The 16,549-nt window shown below is 35.5% G+C and overlaps 1 protein-coding gene across 4 annotated transcripts in view; it reads left to right on the forward strand.

Moving 5' to 3' along the window:
• The window catches only part of CLINT1 (clathrin interactor 1), a 65,348-nt gene that overhangs the window by 6,731 nt on the left and 42,068 nt on the right, over positions 1-16,549 (forward strand). The gene's annotated exons all lie outside the window — the stretch shown is intronic.

Raw genomic sequence — 16,549 nt, forward strand, 5'->3', positions numbered from 1 at the left:
ATTCATCTGTCGATGGACACTTAGGTTACTTCCATGTCCTGGCTGTTGTAAACAGAGCTGCAATGAACATTGTGGTACATGACTCTTTTTGAATTATGGTTTTCTCAGGGTATATGCCCAGTAGTGGGATTGCTGGGTCCTATGGTAGTTCTATTATTAGTTTTTTGAGGAACCTCCATACTGTTCTCCATAGTGGCTGTATCAATTTACATTCCCACCAACAGTGCAGGATGGTTCCCTTTTCTCCACACCCTCTCCAGCATTTATTGTTTCTAGATTTTTTGATGATGGCCATTCTGACTGGTGTGAGGTGATACCTCATTGTAGTTTTGATTTGTATTTCTCTAACGATTAGCGATATTGAGCATTCTTTCATATGTTTGTTGGCAATCTGTACATCTGCTTTGGAGAAATGTCTGTTTGGCTCTTCTGCCCATTTTTGGATTGGGTTGGTTGTTTTTTTTGACATTGAACTGCATGAGCTGCTTGTAAATTTTGGAGATTAATCCTTTGTCAGTTGCTTCGTTTCCAAATATTTTCTCCCATTCTGAGAGTTGTCTTTTCGTCTTGTTTATGTTTTCCTTTGCTGTGCAAAAGCTTTCATTAGGTTCCATTTGTTTATTTTTGGTTTTATTTCCATTTCTCTAGGAGGTGGGTCAGAAAGGATCTTGCCGTGATTTATGTCATAGAGTGTTCTGCCTATGTTTTCCTCTAAGAGTTTGATAGTTTCTGGCCTTACATTTAGTCTTTAATCCATTTTGAGTTTACTATTGTGTATGGTACTAGGGAGTGTTCTTATTTCATTCTTTTACATGTAGCTGTCCAGTTTTCCCAGCACCACTTATTGAAGACGCTTTTTCTGCATTATATGTTCTTGTGTCCTTTATCAAAAATAAGGTGACTATATGTGTGTGAGTTTATCTCTGGGCTTTCTGTCCTGTTCCATTGATCTATATTTCTGTTTTTGTGCCAGTACCATACTGTCTTGATTACTGTAGCTTTGTAGTATAGTCTGAAGTCAAGGAGTCTGATTCCTCCAGCTCCGTTTTTCTTTCTCAAGATTGCTTTGACTATTCGGAGTCTTTTGTGTTTCCATACAAATTATGAAAGTTTTTGTTCTAGTTCTGTGAAAAATACCAGTGGTAGTTTGATGGGGATTGCATTGAATCTGTAGATTGCTTTGGGTAGTATAGTCATTTTCACAATGTTGATTCTTTCAATCCAAGAACATGGTATATCTCTCCATCTGTTTGTATCATCTTTAATTTCTTTCATCAGTGTCTTACAGTTTTCTGAGTACAGGTCTTTTGTCTCCCTAGGTCAGTTTATTCCTAGGTATCTTATTCTTTTTGTTGCAGTGGTAAATGGGAGTGTTTCCTTGATATCTCTTTCAGATTTTTCATCATTAGAGTACAGGAATGCAAGAGATTTCTGTGCATTAATTTTGTATCCTGCTACTTTCCCAAATTCACTGATTAGCTCCAGTAGTTTTCTGGTAGCATCTTTAGGATTCTCTATGTATAGTATCATGTCATCTGCAAACAGTGACAGCCTTACTTTTTCCTTTCTGCTTGGGATTCCTTTTATTTCCTTTTCTTCTCTGATTGCTGTGCCTAAAACTTCCAAAACTACGTTGTATAATAGTAGTGAGAGTGGATAACCTTTTCTTGTTCCTGATCTTAGTGGAAATGGTTTCAGTTTTTCACCATTGAGAATGATGTTGGCGTGAGTTTGTCTTATATGGCCTTTAATATGTTGAGGAAAATTCCCTCTATGCCTACTTTCTGGAGGGTTTTTATCATAAATGGGTGTTGAATTTTGTTACAAGCTTTTTCTGCAGCTATTGAGATGATCATATGGTTTTTCTCCTTCAATTTGTTAATATGGTGTATCACATTGACTGATTTGCGTATATTGAAGAATCCTTGCATTTCTGGGATAAACCCCACTTGATCATGATCTATGATCCTTTTAATGTGCTGCTGGATTCTCTTTCTCAGTATTTTATTGAGGTGTTTTGCATCTATGTTAATCAGTGATATTGGCCTGTAGTTCTCTTTCTTTGTGACATCTTTGTCTGGTTTTGGTATCAGGATGATGGTGACCTCACAGAATGAGTTTGGGAGTGTTCCTCCCTCTGCTGTATTTTGGAAGAGTTTGAGAGTGATACATGTTAGCTCTTCTCTGAATGTTTGATATAATTTGCCTGTGAAGCCATCTGGTCCTGGGCTTTTGTTAGTTGCAAGATTTTTAATCAGAGTCTCGATTTCAGTGCTTGTGATTGGTCTGTTCATATTTTCTATTTCTTCCTGGTTCTGTCTTGGAAGGTTGTGCTTTTGTAAGAATTTGTCCATTTCAGGTTGTCCATTTTATTGGCATAGTTGTTTGTAGTAATCTCTCATGATCCTTTGTATTTCTGCAGTGTCAGTTGTTACTTCTCCTTTTACATTTCTAATTCTATTGATTTGAGTCTTTTTCCTGTTTTTCTTGATGAGTCTGGCTAATGGTTTATCAATTTTGTTTATCTTCTCAAAGAACCGGCTTTTAGTTTTGTTGATCTTTGCTATTGCTTCTTTCATTTCTTTTTCATTTTTATTTCTGATCTGATCTTTATGATTTCTTTCCTTCTGCTAACTTTGGGTTTTTTTACTTTTTCTTTCTCTAATTGCTTTAGGGGTAAGGTTATTTGAGATGTTTCTTGTTTCTTGAGGAAGGATGTATTGATATAAACTTCCCTCTTTGTACTGCATTTGCTGCATCCAATAGATTTTGGGTCGTTGTGTTCTCGTTATCATTTATTTCTAGGTATTTTTTGATTTCCTCTTTGATTTCTTCAGTGATCTCTTGGTTATTAAGTAGTGTATTGTTTAGCCTCCATATATTTGTATTTTTTACAGGTATTTTCCTGTAATTGATATTTAATCTCATAGCATTGTGGTCAGAAAAGATAATTGATACCAGCATAGTTTTCTAAAATTTACCAAGGCTTGATTTGTGACCCAGGATATGATCTATCCTGGAGAATGTTCCACGAGCACTTGAGAAGAAAGTGTATTCTCTTGTTTTTGGATGGAATGTCCTATACACATCAAATAAGTCCATCTTGTTTAATGTATCATTTAAAGCTTGTGTTTCCTTATTTATTTTCATTTTGGATGATCTGTCCATTGGTGAAAGTGGGGTGTTAAAGTCCCCTACTATGATTGTGTTACTGTTGATTTCCCCTTCTATGGCTGTTAGCATTTACCTTATGTATTGAGGTGCTCCTATGTTGGGTGCATAAATATTTACACTTGTTGTATCTTCTTCTTGGATCGATCCCTTGATCATTATGTAGTGTCCTTCTTTGTCTCTTGTAATAGTCTTTATTTTAAAGTCTATTTTGTCTGATATGAGAATTGCTACTGCAGCTTTCTTTTGATTTCCATTTGCATGGAATATCTTTTTGCATCCCCTTACTTTCAGTCTGTATGTATCCCTAGGTCTGAAGTGGGTCTCTTGTAGATGGCATATATACGGGTCTTGTTTTTGTATCCATTCAGCCAGTCTGTGTCTTTTGGTTGGAGCATTTAATCCATTTACATTTAAGGTAGTTATTGATATGTGTGTTCCTATTACCATTTTCTTAATTGTTTTGGGTTTGTTATCGTAGGTCTTTTCCTTCTCTTGTGTTTCTTGCCTAGAGAAGTTCCTTTAACATTTGTTGTAAAGCTGGTTTGGTGGTGCTGAATTCTCTTAGCTTTTGCTTGTCTTTAAAAGCTTTAATTTCTCCGTCAAATCTGAATGAGATCCTTGCTGGGTAGAGTAATCTTGGTTGTAGTTTTCTACCTTTCATCCCTTTAAATATGTCCTGCCATTCCCTTCTGGCTTGCAGATTTTCTGCTGAAAGATCAGCTGTTAACCTTATGGGGATTCTCTTTTATGTTATTTGTTGCTTTTCCCTTGCTGCTTTTAATATTTTTTCTTAGTATTTAATTTTTGATAGTTTGATTAATATGTGCCTTGGCGTGCTTCTCCTTGGATTTATGCTGTATGGGACTCTCTGCGCTTCCTGGACTTTATTGACTATTCCTTTCCCATACTAAGGAAGTTTTCAACTACAGTCTCTTCAAATATTTTCTCAGTCCGTTCCTTTTTCTCTTCTTCTTCTGGGATCCCTATAATTCAAATGTTGGTGCGTTTAATGTTGTCCCAGAGGTCTCTGAGAGTGTCCTCAGTTCTTTTCATTCTTTTTTCTTTATTCTGCTCTGAAGTAGTTATTTCTACTATTTTATCTTCCAGGTCACTTATCCGTTCTTCTGCCTCAGTTATTCTGCTATTGATCCCTTCTAGAGAATTTTTAATTTCATTTATTGTGTTGTTTATCACTGTTTGTTTGCTCTTTAGTTCTTCTAGGTCCTTGTTAAATGTTTCTTGTATTTTCTCTATTCTATTTCCAATATTTTGGATCATCTTTACTATCATTATTCTGAATTCTTTTTCAGGTAGACTGCCTATTTTCTCTTCATTTGTCAGGTCTGGTGAGTTTTTACCTTGCTCCTTCATCTGCTGTGTGATTTTCTGTCTTCTCATTTTGCTTAACTTACTGTGTTTGGTGTCTCCTTTTCGCAGGCTGCTGGTTCGTAGTTCCCGTTGTTCTTGGTTTCTATCCCCAGTGGCTATGGTTGGTTCAGTGGGTTGTGTAGGCTTCCTGGTGGAGGGGACTAGTGCCTGTGTTCTGGTGGATGAGGCTGGATCTTGTCTTTCTGGTGGGCAGGTCTACGTCTGGTGGTGTGTTTTGGGATGTCTGTGGCCTTATTATGATTTTAGGCAGCCTCTGTGCTATTGAATGGGGTTGTGTTCCTGTCTTGCTAGTTGTTTGGCAGGTCTAAGTCTGGTGGTGTGTTTTGGGGTGTCTGTGGCCTTATTATGATTTTAGGCAGCCTCTGTGCTAATGGGTGGGGTTGTGTTCCTGTCTTGCTAGTTGTTTGGCATAGGGTGTCCAGCACCGTAGCTTGCTGTCGTTGAGTGCAGCTTGGTCTTAGCATTGAGATGGAGATCTCTGGGAGAGCTTTGGCCATTTGATATTACGTGGATCCAGGAGGTCTCTGGTGGACCAATGTCCTGAACTTGGCCTCCCACCTCAGAGACACAGGCCTGACACTCGGCTGGAGCACCAAGACCCTGTCAGTCACATGGCTCAGAAGAAAAGGGAGAAAAAAGAAAGAAAATAAATAAAATAAAGTTATTTTAAAATATTATTAAAAATAAAAGAATTTAAAAGTAATTTTTAAAAATGGACAGACAGAACCCCAGGACAAATGGTAAAAGCAAAGCTATACAGACAGAAATCACACAAAGAAGCATACACATACACACTCACAGAAAGAGAATAAGGAAAGAATATATATATATCTTTTTCCCAAAGTCCACCTCCTCAATTTGGAATGATTTGTTGTCTCTTCAGGTATTCCACAGATGCAGGGTACATCAAGTTGATTGTGGAGATTTAATCCGCTGCTCCTGAGGGTGCTGGGAGAAATTTCTCTTTCTTTTCTTAGTTCGCACAGCTCCTGGGGTTCAGCTTTGGTTTTGGCCTTGCCTCTGTCTGTAGGTCGCCTGAGGGTGTCTGTTCTTCACTCAGACAGGATGGGGTTAAAGGATCAGCTAATTAGGGGGCTGTGGCTCATTCAAGCTGGTGGGAGGGAGGGGTACAGAATGGGGGGCGAGCCTCTGGCGGCCAAGGCTGGCATGATGATGCAATGGGGCAGTGGATTCTTAACGACTGTGCCACCAGGAAAGTCCCATCTATATATTTTTATAGTGATTTGCTAGCTCTCCAGACTTTTTTTATTAAATTTTTTTTGTCTGCTTTGGGTCTTTGTTGCTGCATGCAGGCTTTCTCTAGTTGTGGTGAACGGGGGCTACTCTTCATTGTGGTGCAGTCTTCTCATTGTGGTGGCTTCTCTTGTTGCAGAGCACAGACTCTAGTCCCGTGGGCTTCAGTAGTTGTGGCAGGCAGGCTCAGTAGTTGTGGCTTGCAGGCTCAGTAGTTGTGGCACACAGGCTTAGTTGCTCTGCGGCATGTGGGATCTTCCCGGACGAGGGCTCGAACCCATGTCTCCTGCATTGGCTGGCAGATTCTTAACCACTGCGCCACCAGGGAAGTCCTATATACACTTTTATATTTAGACACCTCCATGTGATGTTTACTGGATCTGGGAAGAAGTGTGGTTCAGAGATCGGAACTGGATTGAAATCTTACGTCCACCACTAAGAAATAGTGATCTTGGGGATTGGGACAGTATCTCCAAACTTTCCCATCTATAAAATAGGATGGTATTTATTTTACAGGGTTCTTGTGAGGATTATATTTATGTGAAACACTTAGCGTAGCACTTGACATAAAATAAAGTCTTGAAACACTGTCATTATTGTATAGTTTAAAAAGTAATTTATAACAATTTATAACGTGTAGAAAAAAGTGAAAGGAATATAGTGTTTGAAGGAGTAAAGAAAATGTCAGAGTAGATTATTTACAAGTATATAAGAGCTGTGTCTTAATCCATAAATCATCATTTTCAATGTATATTCACCTCAATAGACGTGTTAAGCAATGTATAGGAGAACTTATAAAAATATCTGTAATATATGCCTTATGTTGTGTTCACCAAATCACAAATGCCTTGAATATTGTAAAGCATATTACAGAAATAACTCTTTCAAAAGACATAAGTAAGGAATAAAGTCTTTGGAAGGACATATTGCATTTCCATCTGCTAATTTTTATTCAGCTTGTTTTGTATTTTCTCAAGATTTTAAAGATGCTGCTAATCTAAAATATTTCTTCTAAAATATAAAAAGATTTATTTTGTGAGGGCAATTTGAAGTTGACAGTGTATCCTTAAAGAAACTGAACAAAATCAAGAAAAAGAATCCTCTAAAATGTGATATCCAGTTCATAATCTCTGATAATGGATGAGCAGTATATATAAGGAAAGCACATTGCAGTGTGCTTTCCAGTTTTTCAGTACACTCTCCCAAACTGGCAAGAAATTCTTTTGGCTTACTAGAGCCCTTTAGCCAGAATATTTCATACAGGTAAAATAACATAATGCATTCCCATGTATTGATAGCTCCGCATGACTATGACTGTAGTAAATATGAGTGATTTTGTTAATGTGCAACAATAGCCAAGAGTGTTTTGTACTTAAGAGAAGTCTAGTTAGCCAATTATTTTGGAGTGTCTTCTCTTGACATACAAATTGTATTTACTTTAGAAATTCTTAGGAGAGTAAGTTCTACCTAATTCTAATATAAATAATTTTTTTATAACTTCCACACAAACTCACCATTATGTGATAAACGTGTATGTATGCATTTAAAAATGTTTCACTCCAAAAATTTCTCGTCCAGATAGGGTTTTTTTTTTGGCCATGCCTCATGACTTATGCAATCTTAGTTCCCCGACCAGGGCTTGAATGGGACCCTCTCAGTGAAAGCATGGAGTCCTAATCACTAGCCTGCCAGGGAATTCCCTTAGGTAGCTTTTATTTTTATAATAGAAAGAAGACATATATTTAAAATTCAATTTCTTACTTTTCTTGCTATTTGTTTCTATGCAGTTTTAGCAGTTTTAGCAAATCATTAAAGAACAGTGCATATTCATCACTTGTAATTTTTAAAAGTGACTTAATATTGTATGATTAAAACTTTTTACTTGAAGTTAAACCATAATGGTTAAAAATAATATCCTTAGTTTGATATGTTTGGTTTATAGTTGTAAGTTTGGTACTGAATGGGTTTCTGAAGTGTGGCTCATTTCTCATGAAGCCAAATAAAAATTTTAATCCTATAATCTGTTCCGTCTGCTGCCTCTGGGATATAAGCTCCTTGAGGGCGGGGACTTCGTTTTGTTTACTGCTATATTACTTACTCCAAGTACAGTGTGTGACGTAGAGTAGGTGTTCAATAAATATTCTTTTGAATGAGTATGTTAAATTTGATAAGTTGTTTTATATTACTGAGGAAATCTCTTAAGTACAGATACTTCTAATAAAAACAAATCGTTATTGAGCATTTGTCATGTGCCAAGAACAATAGTGACAACATTATTATTATTCTCAATTTGTGGTTGAGGAAAATGACCACAGAGAAGTCCAGAAACTTGCCCGAAGTAACACATCTAGAAAATAGAGTCTAGATTTAAATCTAGTGTCTGCTTTCAGAACATATATTTAACAGTTTTTGCTAACTTGTACAAGACATTATTCACTGTAATAGAGGTGAATTACTAGTGTATGCCTTAAACAAGTTAAAAATTACTTGAAAAAAGTTTATAATAAGCTTCTGAACCAAATTCAATGAGTATTTATTCCTTTCTTCCGTATATGTACCAGTCATAAAAGAAAATTTTTCTGGCCTCTTGTAATACTCTGAATAATGTAAGTAGGATGCCCCTCAATGATCGAGAAGCAAACAGTTGTAGGTGAAAAAGGAAACCTTTTTTTTCTTGTAATGAACTTGCTCACTGTAATTAATCCTAAAAAAAAATGTCATGACAGTCATGAGCTGTAGTATGTGTTTCAGAATTAGTCCCCTGTAGCCAGCTTCCACAACTTTAATAAGTTTCACACAATTTTTTGATCTTTATATTGTGGTCAGTTAGATGTGCCTGTAGTGCTATGTCTTATTACCCTGATTTATGTACAACTTTTCCCAATTTTTCTTATGCTCAGATTGAATAATTTGGGAATAATTTTCCTTAGTTCGTTATGTACCTATCCAAGGAGTATGTTTTTGGCATAGGTTTTGTTTAAATGGTATATAATAACTGAAAATACATTACTGATATCCTTACTAATCTTCGCCATATCTTATAAGGATCTTTCAGTGAGTGCTTATTAAATATCTACAACAAGCACTGTACAGTACTGTAAACTGACTGACAGACCTTATGGTTCCAATAGCAGCTCATGATTCTGTGAAGTGGATGCACGTGACAAGCACATGAAAAAGACAGAATAATATAAGATGATATGATATCTGAATTTGGGGTATAGGTATATATACTGTAGAAATTCAGAGAATGGAAAGAACAATTAAGACAGAGCAAAGGCTTAATGAAAAAGATAGATCCTGGTATTTCAAAATATGTGTTTGCTGAAAGGAGGATAAGGCCAAATAAGGAATCAAACATGGAGTGAAAAATCTTAAACACAGGTCAAACGATGTAGGCTCACTGATAAGAACCTACTCCCAAATGGTTCCAAGCAGGGGATGACATTACTGAATACTGTCTAAGAAGCTGTTCTGTTGCAAAGGGAGGTCGCCCTTCTACCCCAATCACATAGTCCAGATTAAATAATTTAAAGTGTAGATGTTTGCTGGTTTGTGTTTGTTTGAGGGGAAATAAATTATATAGGCTTCAAAATTTTAGTAGTGAGGTTCTGGAAACAATTTCCTTCATGTCAGAAAAATTGAGCCTAGTTTTTGGGATTTGGAAATGCATTTGAGTAAATCTAAGTTTAATCGATCATGGATGAAAATGGGGGAAAAAACTATTGCTGACTTAATATTTTTAAGTTTTAAATTTTATTTAAAAATTTTAAATTATTTGAGTTCACTTACAGGTAGTTTTACAAACTTATCACTGCTGAGGTGCACGATTTCTCATTTTATTATTCTATTGATAGGATTTCTTAGTTATATACTTTCAGTTAGTGTTTGATATTTGGCAGTGCATCTGAACTTAATCACATAGAAGTGAAAACATCTATAAGTGATGTGATCAAACTACAACGTCAAGCATTTGTGTCTACAAAGATGTAGTTTTCACATATTGTCCCAGTGCAGGATGTTTCATAATTTTCTCATTCTCTTAGAAGGGTTTTATGCTTTTTTTTAAGCTTAAGTAATTTTAGTACTTTCTTTTAGATTTTTTTCCTGAAGGAGTCTCATAATACAGTTAATAAACTTACCTTAATAGGGTATTTTAAATAGGGTGCCACATATTTTAAAAGATAATTTGTTATGAGTATGCCCAAGCTGAGCAAACTTCTTTGGGTTTCAGTTTTATTTTTAAATGAGGGGTGGGAGGAGTAATTTGAGGGCAGACATCATAAGTCAAGAGACTTTTTGTGCATTTCTGTATGAAATGGGCATAAAGTCTACCTTCCAGGAATGTTGAGAGAATTAAATGAGTTAATATATTGTGAAAAGGTTTACCATTGTGTTCTCAGTAAATAAGATATAGGTGAACAAAAACTGTCATTCCTTAGATTAGTTCTAAAGAGTAGGAATTTAAAAGTTGGCAAATAATTTTAATAAACTTTAAACCCCTTTAACAGTAAAATTTCTACTGTTATTTTAGTAGCTACTCTTTTATTATACCTGTAAAAACTAGAATTGGGATTTATAATGCTAACAATTCTTATGCTATACTCTTTTTAATACACTGGGTTATTTGATTTGCTTCTGAAACCAGTTTAACATATGACATCTCTTGATAAGAAAAACATCACACTGTCCTTTCTTTTTTGGAAAAAAAAATTGATTTACTAAGTAACCTGAGCAAGTGACCTTAAGCAACCGTCAGCAATAGGAAAGATTGTTTCACAATTAAACTTACACACAAAACAATGCAAGTCTGAAGCTGCTTAAAGTAGAGAAGGACTGTTTCTGGTTGTTGAATAGGAATAATATTCCCATACTTTAAAAAAAATATGGACCTCAGGAGCTTACGCTTTCAAAATTTATTAGAAGTTGCATTTGAGGAACTTCTGCTTGAATTGTTAACGTGTGTCATAAGATATACAGTTGAATTTGAAATGACTGGTATTTCCAGAACAATTTTCAAATAAATACGTTATGCTAAATATTTAACTAAAAGTTTTTCTAGCAAGTGGGAATGGGTGTCCTAGTTATTTAGAGTCATAAATAGAACATTACTGTTGTATCTAAATATAACATTTAGCTAGCTTTTATTAACTTTTGTCATTAAAAAAATGGTAATAGATTACTGTTTTTCATGAGAACTTTGTAACTAGAATAATCCTAAGAGAGTCCTTGAGGGTGTGATTGGCCTATTTATAAGTTGTGTGAAATGTTTAACCTTGAGGATTTTTTACTCATACAAGTACTTAACATTGCTTGACATGTGAATGTGGTTTGGGGTGTGTGTGTGGTAGTTGGTGTACCAAAAGAATGATTTGCATATGCTATGCTACTAATTGTTCTTTTTTACTATAATTTAATTATAAAATAGAATGATACTAATTATAAAAAGTCAGGTGAGCCTAAATTTCATAATGCATTTTAACTGTGATAAACTTCCTTTACATTAAAACTGATGCATTCTATATCTAAAAGCATAATGTATAGTGTTCACTCTATCAAAACTCTTCGATGCTTTAATGGAGGAATGATTGCACTTGAGAAAGCTAGTTACTGCCTAATTTGACACTGAAATAAATGTTCTCCAAATTATAGAATCAAGAAAATGACAGCTTGAAATGAAAAAGAAATAAACCAATCAATCCTTTCATGAAGTTTGACTTTGTTCCAAGTTATTTGTGTTACTTAGAGGAGTAGTTTTAGGGAAAAAAATGTTTTTTATTGCCGTTAAGATTCACATAGCATGAAATTAACCATTTTAAAGTGTTGAATCCAGTAGCGTTTAGCACATTCACAGTGTTGTGCAGTGAGGCAGATTTTTAAATAACTTTTTATTTTGAAATCAAAGTTTTAAGAATAGTAAAGAGAATACTTGTATACCCTTTATCCATATTCACCAATTTTAAAGATTTTGCCATAATTACTTGTCATTTCCCTCCTTCTACTGTCTATTTCTCTGCGCATGCGCACACACACACACACTCACTCTCTCTCTCTCTCTCTCTCTCTCTCTATCTCTCTGTCTCTCTCTTTCTCTCTCTCTCTCTCTCTCTCTTTCTCTCTCTCTCTCTCTCTCTCTCTCTCTCTCTCTCTCACTCACTCACTCACTCACTCACTCACTCATCTGATCCATTTGAAAGTAGGTTACATGACCCCTTTGCCTCAAGACTTAAGTGTATTTTCTAAGAACAAGGTTTATTCTCCATATGGCTATGATATAGTTAGCAGATTCAGAAGATTTAACGTTGAAACAATAATTTTATCTCCCTGTAGCCCATATTCCAATATTGCCAGTTATCCCACTCCAGTACAGGATTCTATCCGGGATCATGTATTTAATTGTCATGACTCTTTACTCTCCTTTAATGAAGAGTTCCTTAACCTTTCTTTCCTAACAAAAATGACACTGGCACTTTTGAAGGTTACAGACCAGTTATTTTATAAAATATTCCTCAATTTAAGTTTAGCTGATACTTCCTCGGGTTATGTTTTCTGAGCTGGAAAATTACATTAAGTGATGCTGTGTCCTTTTCAGGGGGAAAACAATTTCTATATGTTGCTCAATAGTGATGTTAATTTTGGTCACTCAGTCAAGGTGTTGTTTGACTCCTCTACCATATAGTAACTATTTATCTAATTGCAAGTAATAAGCAATCTGTGGGGAGATACTCTGAGACCCCCTCCTCATCAGACTCCCCCCCTGGATTTAGCATCTACAGATGATTGCTTGAGCCAGTCTTTACTATAATGGTTAAAAATAGTGATGCTCATTCCTCCCCTTCTCTTCAGAGTTATCAGTTTACTTTAAGCAAGAGCTGTTATTTTTTTTCTTTCCTCCATCCCTCTCTCATGGATTTTCATTTTATTGAGTGGATTGTAATCCATTACTGTCTGCCACTTATTTCAGGACTCAAATTGTCACTGATGTAGCCAGTGAGAGCCCCGTGAAGCTGGCCTGTATCCTTTCGTCATGCCATTTTATTTTTTTTCGCCCTTTCTGGCACAAGGTGTTTCAAGCTTGTCCTGTATTTTCACTGCTTCAGCCCTGGAGTCAGCCATTTCTGCAAGGACCCCTGGCTTTGGTTCTTTTTAGCAGTGGGACAGATTTTAAAAAGTGATTTTTTGGTAGATTAGAGAGATTTTTGTCATAATTAAGATGTTGCTAGAACTTCTTACATGTAGGAACACCTACAGTACAGAGAGGTGGCACGTGGGATAAAGACCTCTTTGGAAATGTGGTGATGGTATTTTTCTTTTGGATAATTAAAGTTTAACATTTTGTTTTCGTATTTTTAAACCTTAAGAGAATAAGATTTGTGAAGGATGCTGCATTGCTATTCTCTCCTGCTATTCCCACATCCAGCAATGTAATTTGCTTTCAGTGAATCAATTAAGTATGAAAAGACGAAAATCAAAGCACTTGCTATACAGGTATATACACTGTAGATAATCTGATTATGTCAATAAAATGCTGTCACAGAGTACACTTTTCCTAATGGTATTTCATGTTACAACCATCTACCTGTACTTCACATACTTTTTATTATATCTCCTGTTTGGCTTTTGAATTGTTTATACTAGCAGCTGATTACTGAGTAATTTAAGTCTCACTTAATTATGGCAGTACTGTTCTAATTAGAATGCTGGATGTTGGTGCTTTATTTAGCTAGCAAATGTAAAATACTTATGTTTGTGATATTTGTAGAAATAAGTATTGAAGATTAATTTCCTGTAGATAATCTTAGGATGTATAGCTTAAGTGTAGACTTATGCCTACTTTACCCCCAAACCAAATAGATAAAACTCATTTGGAATATGAAACGCTTTTGACTTAAATTGGAAAAAACTGGCCATATGTTGAGAGTCTCATTTTCTGAACAATTAAAAAAAAACTATATATGCATAAATGTTAAAACGCAGCAAAATTACACAATTTTAAATAATTAAATAAAAGTAATTTGAACATTAAGAATTAGAAGAGCTTGAGAAATTTGCTGGAGATACAACACTGGTGTTTGAATTTAACATAGGTAATATCCCTTTGTTCATGTTGAGATTTATAAGGAATAATTTGAAAATAATAACTACATAATTAACATTCCCTTTAGACTGATAATTTTCAGATGAGTTTTTTAGAATAAATGGTGATGATCATCTTTTAATGAATGAGTTATATTCTTAATGCTTAGATAATCTCTGATAGAGAAAACTCAAATTATAGGTGTGCTTCTCATGTCAGATACCCATACAACAAAGAGAATGAGGTGTTGTACTAAGGATTGCAGGAAGCCACAGGACAACCTGGCTTATTCACTTAATGAATATTTACTGATCATCTGGAACTCTTTCAGATACTTGAAGTATAGTTGTAAGCAAGTTTTGGTGGGGAGAAATAAAAAGAACAAGTAAGCAAAATAATTACGTATTTTTTGAGTGTTATGAAGAAAAGGGGCTGAAGTAGAGAATGATGAATGGGGCTGTTTTAATTAGGGTGGTGAGATGAGACCTGAGAATATGGTATCTACATTAAGACTTAAAGAATTGAGAGCACACAGAGTAAAGGAGGAGTGTTCCAGAGAGAGGGCATTATGGAGTGAGCAAAGACCCAGAGTGGGGAAAGAGCTGGTGAGAAAGTTAGAGAACAATATGGTAAGAGCATGTGGAAGAGAAGTGATAGGCTCAGGGACTTGTAGGCCATTCCATGGAGTTTGGATTTATTTTAAGTGTATAAAGCCAGTGAGGAATTTTGATAAGCAAAGGAGTGAAATGATCTCACTTATGTACCTTACTCTTGGTACTGAGTTGAATAATAGATTGAGGGTGGGGACAAGAGTAGGAGGGGGGCACTGGTTAAAGTCATGATTATAGCATAGCAGTTAGGAGTGTAAGCTCTGGACCTTTATCTCTGGAGTCAGATCATCTAGGTTCAAATACTGAGGTCACTAATGGTTGTGTGGCCTAGAGTGAGATAACCTCTTTGTACCTCAGTTTCCTCATCTGTAAAATGGGGATAATAATACTGTCTCATAGAGTTGTTAGGAGAATTAGATGAATTGTTTTTAAACGGCTTAGACATTGCCTGGCCTGTAGAGTTACATAAGTGTTTAAGAACCAATAAACAAATATATATGGCCATCTTATGGAATAGAATGTGAAGCAGGCAATAAAATGTGCTCATTTACCTCTGCCATTTGTGTTACTTTGGAAGGAACACACAAGAATTACTGCTATGCAGTCTTTGCTTTGCTCAGTTCTTCTGTGGTAATAGATTGTGCCAAGTGAGGGCCTGGTCCAGTATATATGAGTTTCAGTTAACAAGGTGCCATGCAAAGGGAGGGCTGCTTGTGTATTAGAATTCCAGCATCTAGAGAAGTGAAATTCATGATGGTCTCAAATTCGTAGTTGATACTGAGCATGAGTAGGAAGTTTAAAGTGTTTGAAGTTTTTTGGGGGGTTTTTTTAGCCTTCAATTTCATATTTAGCTCTTTACATGTTTCTGTGGGACACAGAAGTCCTATGCCAAGGTATCTTAACTTTTTAAGTCTTTGCTAGGGGTCAGTAAGCTAATTTTAAGGGATATATAGTAAATTAACAAGTCTTTCTTGCTGTGATTCCAAAAAGCCTGAGATTGAAACATTCTATGTCAGCTTTTTAAAAAAGAAATTTTGTGAGGGTAGTATTTCTTATATCATTCTCTTTTGTGTATTTGTTGATCAGTGGGTGTTTATTTTAGTCCTCTCTATTCATATCTTAATCTCAGCTTCCTTATCTTCCATCCACCCCTCTCTGTTACCAGGAGATCATAGATTTCATTTATGTATTCACTGGTCAGTTATTAAATACCCATTTTATGTGAGGCATTCATTGTTAGGCACTGAGAGGGAAACAAAAATGCATAACATGGAGTACAGTCAATTCTGATTATTTGAGGTAGTTATGTTTTAAAAAGTCACTGCAAACACTGAACCTTTGTTCATAGGGGAAGTACAAGGTTAGTTTCCTGTAGGCCTCTGGTCACATTTTCATCAACCAATTAGTAACCTTCTTTTATGTGTGTTTCTGTTTAAAGTCACCTTCTCTAATATTGTTGATTCATTAACATTGAACTCAGGGCCAAGTACACTATACTTCATGTCTTATCTAACATAGGTATATTCTCTGTAAGGCACATCATAAGCTTCTTACTTTTAGAAACACTAGACAGCTCTTCAGCAGTCAGCTTGGGGGCCATATTAAACAATGAAATCAAGAAAAATCATAAAGATGTGAAAAAGCAGTACTGAATAGACCAGAGAAAGGATGTTTGTTTACAGTACAAGAACTCAAACAAGAAGACAGAGCATCAACTTTTTGACTTCATCTGGGAATGCATGACAGATGACTCAAATGTTTTGCTGCACTCTTCACAAATGACCACAAAAGCACTGTGAATATTGATTTTGGTGTTAAAAATACATTTCAGTGAGCAAATAAAAACTAACAAATACAGAGTCCTCAAATAATCAACTCTACTTGCTTTTTAAAAACTTATATTTTATTAAGGGAATTAAGATAAATTCATACATAGCCGTTGTACGGGCAGAATATAATTTATAATGTTTATTTCTTCATAGGAAAGGGAGACTATGGGCTGGAAAGAGTCAGGAAGTCTTCATTTTTACATCTTTGTTTAATA

This window comes from Phocoena sinus, chromosome 3 (assembly GCF_008692025.1).
Source record: "Phocoena sinus isolate mPhoSin1 chromosome 3, mPhoSin1.pri, whole genome shotgun sequence".
Taxonomy (NCBI): domain Eukaryota; kingdom Metazoa; phylum Chordata; class Mammalia; order Artiodactyla; family Phocoenidae; genus Phocoena; species Phocoena sinus.